This window comes from Herpailurus yagouaroundi, unplaced genomic scaffold (genome assembly GCF_014898765.1).
Source record: "Herpailurus yagouaroundi ecotype Mexico unplaced genomic scaffold, PumYag 161, whole genome shotgun sequence".
In the NCBI taxonomy this organism is placed as follows: Eukaryota; Metazoa; Chordata; class Mammalia; order Carnivora; family Felidae; genus Herpailurus; species Herpailurus yagouaroundi.
The window spans coordinates 3,704,687-3,712,662 of NW_024412402.1; positions in this window are offsets into that span (position 1 = coordinate 3,704,687).

Below are 7,976 nucleotides of genomic sequence, written 5' to 3' on the forward strand. Positions count from 1 at the left end.
AGCATTCATTCACGATAAAAACCCTTAACAAAATACGTTTAGGGGGAACATACCTCAACATAATAAAGGCCATATAGGAAAAACCCACAGCTAACATCAGACTCAATGATGAAAAACAGAGAGCTTTTCCCTTAAGATCAGAAGTAAGACAAGGACATCCGCTCTCACATAGTATTGGAAGTATTAGCCATAGAAGTCAAACAAGGCAGAAATAGAAGGCATCCAAATTGGTAAAGAAGAAGTAACATTTTCACTATTTGCAGATGACATGATACTCTGTATAGAAAACCTCCACCAAAAAGCTTCCAGAAGTGATAAATAAAATCAGTAAAGTCATAGGATACAAAATCAGTGTATAGAAGTCTGTTGCATTTCTATACACTAATAACGAAGTAGCGGAAAGAGAAATTAAGAAAACAATCCCATTTACAATTACACCAAAAGTAATAAAATACCTAGGAATAAACTTAATGAAGGAGGAGAAAGATCTGTACTCTGAAAACTGTAAAGCAGTGATGAAGGAAATTGAAGATGGCATTGACAAATGAAAAGATATTCTATGCTCACAGATTGGGAGAACCAACATTATTAAAATGTCCATCCTATCCAGAGCAAAGTATGGATTTAATGCAATCCCTATCAGAATACCAACAGCATTTTTCATAGAACCAGAACAAATATTCCTAAAATGTATATGAAACTACAAAAGACCCCAAATAGTCAAAACAATCTTTAAAAAGAACAAAAGTGGAGATATCACAGTATCAGATTTAAAGACATACTACAAAGGTGTAGTAATCAAAACAGTATGGTACTGGCACAAAGAGAGACAGATAGATCAATGAAACAGGATAAAGAGCCCAGAAATAAATTCACGCTTGTATGGTCAATTAATCTATGATAGAGGCAAGAATATATAATGGGAAAAAGTCTCTTCAGCAAATGGTGTTGGGAAAACTGGACAGCTACGTGCAAAAGAATGAAACTAGACCACATTTTTTTGAAAAAAAATTTTTAATGTTTATTTTTTAAGAGAGAGAGAGAGAGAGAGAGAGAGAGAGCGAGCGAGCGCATGAGTGGGGGAGGGGCAGAGAGAGAGGGAGACATAGAATCCGAAGCAGGCCCCAGGCTCTGAGCTGTTCAGCACAGAGCTCGACGCAAGGGTTGAACTTACAAGCCATGAGACCATGACCTGAGCCGAAGTTCGACAGTTAACCGACAGAGCCATCCAGGCACCCTGAAACTAGACCACATTTTTAACCATACACCAAAATAAAATAAAAATGGATTAAAGACCTACATGTGACACCTGAAACCATAAAACTCCTAGAAAAGGGCATAGGCAATAATTTCTCTGATATTTTCTGATTTTTCTAGATATGTTTCCTGAAGCAAGAGACATAAAAGCAAAAATTAACTCTTGGAGCTACACCAAAATGAAAAGCATTTGCACAGCAAAGGAAACAGTAAAACAAACAAACAAACAAACAAAAAGATAACATACTGAATGGGAGAAGATATTTGCAAATGATACATCTGATGAAGGGTCAATATCCAAAATATGTAAAAAACTTAACACCACGAGAAATGAACAGACATTTTTCCAAAGAAGACACACAGATGGTCAACAGACACATGAAAAGATGCTCAACATCAGTCATTATCAATGAGAGCGGCACCTGGCTGGCTCAGTCACTTAAGCATCTGACTCTTGATTTGGGCTCAGGTCATGATCTCATGGTTTGTAGGATGGAGCCCCATGTCGGGCTCTGTACTGACAGCATGGAGCCTGCTTGGGATTCTCTCTGTCTCCCTCTCTCTGTACACCTCCCCTCTCTCTCTCTCTCTTTCTCAAAAATAAACAAAACATATTTAAAAAACTACAATGAGATATCACCTCATACCCATCAGTATGGCTAAAATTAACAGAAGAAACAAGTGTTGGCAAGGATGTGGAGAAAAAGCAACCCTCATGCACTATTGATGGGAATGCAAGCTGGTGCAGCCACTGTGGAAGACAGTATGGAAGTTCCTAAAAAATTAAAAATAGAATTACCATCTGATCCAGTAATTCCACTATTGGTTATTTACCCAAAGAATACAAAAACACTCATTTGAAAAGGTATATCCGCCCTTATGTTTATTGTAGCATTATTTACAATAGCCAAATTTTGGAAGCAGCCAAAATGTCTATAAATTGATGAATGGATAAAGAAGGCGTGGTGTATATATATATATATATATATATATATATATACAATGGAATATTGCTCAGCCATAAAAAGAATAAAATCTTGCCATTTGTGGCAACATGGATAAATCAACAGGGTATAATGCTAAGTATAATAAGTCAATCAGAGAAAAACAAATACATATGATTTCATATGTGAAATCTAAGAAACAAACCTAACAAAGAAAAAAAAGACAAAAAAAAACCCCTTAGCTATGGAGAACAAACTGGTGGTTGCCAGAGGAGAGGTGGGGGGGGGGGATGGGTGAAATTGGCAAAGAGGAGTAAGAGATAAGCGCTGAGTAAATGTATACAATGGTTGAATCAGTATATCATACACCTCAAACTAATACAACACTGTATGTTTATTATACTGGAATTTAAAAAAATAGAATGAAGAGAAAATCTAGAGATTCTCTTATGAAAGAAAACAAAGAGAATTTGTTGCCAGCAGATCTATCCTAAAAGAATACTTAAGGAAAATTCTCTAAACAGAAACAATAAAAGAAGGAACTTTGAATTATGAGGAAGGAGTAAAAATCATGGTAAGAAAAGACATGAGTAAAATACATAGACTTTACCTCTCCTCTTTGAGAGAGGTATTTAACACCAACTGATTATTGTAACACCAACTGATGTGGTTATAAATGTGCAAGGGAATTATAAACGAGGAAGGATAAATGGACATAAAGGAAGGAAAGTCTCCTATTCTATACCCCAGTGATGATACTAGAAGATTCTGATAAGTTGTATATATACTGTAATAACTATAGCATCACTAAAAAAAAGATATACAAGATATAATAAAGAACACTAAATACAAGTGAAAATCCGGGGCACCTGAGTGGCTCAGTCAGTTAAGTGTCTGCCTTTGGCGCAGGTCATGATCTCACAGTTTGGGTGTTCAAGCTCCGGGTTGGGCTTTCTGCTGTCTGTGCAGAGCCCATTTCAGGGCCTCTGTTCCCATCTCTCTCTGTCCTTCCTCTGATCACTCTCTCTGTCTGTCTCTCAAAAATTAATAAACTTAAAAAAGTAAGTGAAAATCAAATTCAAAAAAAAAATATCCCGGTAACCCTCAGGAAGGCAGGAAAAAGAAAATAGAGAAAAATGAAACAAAACAAGAAATATAATATCAGATTTAAGCCCTCATGTACCAATATTTATATTGAATGTAAAGGGTCCAAATACACCATTAAGAAACAGAGATTGATAGAAGGGATTATAAGCACCTGACCCAACTCTATGTTATCTACAAAGAATTCATTGCAAATAGCCAGGCTGAAAGCCAAAGCATAGAAAAAATACTGTATGATTCCATGTATGTAACATTTGTGAAATGACAACATTATAGTATTGCTGAACAAATTAGTGCTTGCCAGGGGTTAAGCAGAAGGCGGGGGCAGAAGGGAAATGGATGTTGCTACGAAGGGACACCTTGAGGGTTTTTGTATACTGTGGGTGGTTTCTGGAACATAAAAATGTGTTTGCTTCTAATTTAAGTAAATCCATCAGTGTTTTCTCTTAAGGTTTCTACCTTTCTTAGGAAATACTGCTTACACCAAGATTATATAGTAAAAGTGACTTTATTTTCTTCTAGCCATTTTATAGTTTCATTTTTTCACTTCCAACTCAATTTCTCTGTAAATTGGGAGGAGGCAGGAGATAATGTGCCCATATTAATTTTTGTTCAAAATGTGGACTCAGGGGGTGCCTTGGTGGTTCAGTTGGTTAAGCGTCTGACTTGAACTCAGGTTATGATCTTGTGGTTTGTGAGTTCGAGCTCTGTGCTGACAGCTCAGAGCCTGGAGCCTGCTGTGTCTCCCTCTCTCTCTGCCTGTCCCTTGCTCATGCTCTGTCTTTGTCTCTCAATAATAAATAAACATTTCTTTAAAATCTTGAAAAACAAACAAAATATGGACTCGGCTGTCTTAACAGTATTGAAGAAGCAATCCTTTACCTACTGATTTGAAAGATCATCTTGATTATTCAGAACATTCTTACATTTACTTGGACAACCTATATCTAGCCTTTTATATCTGTCCCTTTTACCTTTTTTATTTTCTCCTGTGCCTGAGAATCACCATCGTAAAGCATTTAATCACCAGAAGATGTTCACATTGGGAAATGACAGTCACCTACCTTTCATCATCGTGCACTCACTAGCTGGGTAACCTTTGGCAAGTAAAGTTCTTTGAACTTTGGCTTATATCTGTAAAACAGAACGAAAATACACCTCTCTGCATTATGTTAGTATGCGAAGGTCCTCCCCCTTCAAAAGCCTACGAACGTAGGACTTTGTAGGAAGTTCTGCTTACCTGGTCTAGCCCTTTTGTGCACCAGGATCTTGTTGATAACTGTCTTCAAAAACTAAACTTTTTTATTTTGAGACAGTTTTAGACTCACAGAAGAGATGCAAACATAGTTCACAAAATTCCCACATATCCTTCACTCAGCTTCTTCTTACATTACCATCTTACACAACCATAGTGCAGTTATCAAAACCAGTGTGTGGCCGGTCCACACGCAGAACTAAAAGAACCACTTGATAGTGATTTTTCTTACTGGAGGAGATGGCCTGACGGGACCCCAACTCCTATTATTTGTGCACTTTGGTTCCTGAACATCGAAATGAAAGGTTGACTAGGCAGCCAAGTTGTTTGCTAACATTAAAAAAAAGAAGAAGAAGAAGGAAAGTGATGTAACGCTTTGCTTCTCTCTCCCCCGACACACAAGTGGAAAGGGTTAGCTTAGCTTAGGACCATGAGAGTCAGAGTAAAACTTCCACACTCTCCCTCATTCCACACATTATGCGTGGTTACTGTTAGCACACATGCTTCCAATCACCCCCTGTCTTTAGAACAGCGCAAATGTGGGTGCTAAGAGAATCGAAGCTGCCAAACATATTTGACATCACCATGCCCTTGAAAGAGCTATCAGCTAAACCCAGATATATATGTACATCTCAGCAGTTCCATTTCTATTAAACTCACAACATTTCCACCCAATTTAAACCCACTGTGATAGCACACGTCGTGACGGATTTGGGTGGTGGTTTCCTTTCCAGTTGGCTCTAAGAACATCATCTGAAGCCAGACCACCATTCCATGCCAAGTCCTTGATTAGCATTCTCTTTCCACTTGGGTCTCCTTTGTTTCTTGAGCAGATATGCAATGCTGGCTACAACCACTTAGGGATGGGGTGAGAATAAGACCTGTTAAAGAAATGTGACAATAGCTGTGAAAATTCATTTTAAGAGCAGCAACTCTTGTTACCCTAAGTGTCAGCTATGAATTTCTAGCTAAGGGCCGTATTTCTGTAACAGGGATTGCAAACTGGTGGCCCCTGGGCCAAATATGGCTCACAGATGTGTTTTATTTGGCCAGTTCAACGTTATAAAAGCATCTGAAATTTGTGGCCAACATTTACATATTAAGAGATTCTACATAAAAATCTGGATTTCTGGATTCTCACGAAAAACTTGATGCAGCTACGTCGGGCCTACTTTTCCACATGGCCACAATTGGCTGGGGCTTAGTTGCAGCTGCTCTTTGAGACAGCATACGTACCATCTGGTTCGCATAATCTCTATCCAGCTTGCTTCTCCTATTTATGTAACTTGCCTTGTCTCTGTGGCTGTTTGGATTTTCAACACTAGTTTATAATCAAAGATCAAGAGAACTCCAACTATTTAAGCTTCTGGTTCTACCAAGGTGAGAAAAACTGTGGTGAGAAAAGATGGCCTGAGTGTTAGTCTGGGTATCTTCAGAAGTGGATCTTAAGATTAGGATTTAAGTGCAATTTATTTGGGAGGTGATCCCAGGAACCACTGGCAGGATAGTGGGGAAGTGTGTTGGAGAAGAGAAGCCAACCAACAAATGATACGTTATCAGTTAAGTGACTGTTCTGGTCACCTGGAACTGAACCCTACTCGGGAATTCTAGAAGACAGCGTAAAGTAGGAGCCTCAGAGCTACCCCAACCGATACACAAGGGAGCCGTTCTTCCCATCAGTTAATTATCACTGGTTGTTCCTCAGCATTTCCAGAATGCCATTCCTATGGGCAGATCACTCCTGGAGGTCAGAGAAAACCCCCAGGCAAAGAGAGGGGGATGCCAAAAGTTAGAAATTAGTGCCCCAGGTGCTGACATGTGAGGCCCAAGAGCGTATGTGCAGGACAGCAACAGCACCAGCCACACCATGCTCCTGTGGCTAACTCTAAGAGACGGGGACCATGAGGATTCTGTCTCATGGAATGGAATGGAGGAGGCACTTGGCATTTGCTGGCCAGCAACACAAAGCTTCTTTTCCTCATGAGAGCTGCTCATCCTTTGAACCAACTTCAGAAGTTCCCCCAGTTGGCCTTCATCTCCTGCTGCACATTCTGAGCCTGTGGGTAAAGGTGGGATAAATCGAACCACCCAAAGCAAGACAGTTGTAAGGACACCAAGCTGGCATGTCTTTTGAAGTTGACGTGCATTCAGTCCTCTTATTTTCAGCGTATATTTCTTGATTCCAGAGCAAGGGCATTGAAGCACCTTGTGTGGTTAGCCCATGATCAGAATCCAGATGTGAATAGGCCACATTCGTGTGTTTACTCACATTCACGTGAGTCATAGGCGAATTGGTGGTGACTCAAGCATGAGCCTAGCACACGTGAACGCTTTAGTCATATCACTGTTTCCTTTGGTGAGAATCCTCATATTGTGCAAGCATCATGCTTTGTTTATGGTGACTTTAAACTAGAAGAGCACAAAACTATAAATTATGTAATTGTTTACATTGAGTTCCAATTACTAATTGATCCAGGCCTGCTAGCATGACAGCTAGTGGCAGTCACTTACCCAACGGACACTGACCATCATCTCCTACATGGAAGGGGCAACATCAACAACACTTGAGCAGAATCTGCCTACACATAGTAGGTGTTTGTGGAGTCCCATGACCCATTCTAAGTGCTCATAACTGTATGTTCTCTCCACCTTTTTATTCCTCCACCCTTCCCTTCTTTCTTTTCTTCCCTTCCTCTTTGCCTCAGTTCGTCAACTAGAAATGGGATGGGGCAGATAAAAGAACATTCTAGAGATGATAAGGTAGATATAGGAAGGTAAAATGGGGTAGGATAGAGCTAATTCCTTGAACATTAGGAAGGCATCTTATTTAGGTCCAGTATGTTTTCCTGAGCCAGGAGCAGACTTTTAATGGTAAGAAACCAGGTTGCACATAATTCCACTTCAAGCCCAGAGTAGCTATAATGTTGGGTACTGTCTCTCAGCTTATGAATATTTTTTGTCAAGTTGATTTTCTCTTTGGGGAATCCTCCCTAATGTGATTTTAGTGGATTTAAACTAGAAAGTGCAGAAAGTTATTAAATACATACAATTACATTCAGATTCAGTTACTCAACAGGAACCCTAAAAAGTCAATCCCCATTGATGGCATTGTTGATTATTATTTTGGATAATGACTCAGGGAGAGTGTGCACATTTAGAAAGGGGCCATGCAAAAACCCTAAGAACAGCACTTCTCACGTGGGTATGGAGGATGGGGTGCCACCGTGTGTGTGTGGAGGTGTGGGTGTATGTATGGGTGGCTGTGCTGAGGGAGGTCAGGATCCCCGGGCCAGGATCCGGGTCAGGATCACCCGGACACATACACACACACACACACACACACCATCACTATTCCTTCCGCTTCTCTCTTCCTAGATAAACTCAGTATTAAGTTATGTGTCTCTGGCTGAGTCCTG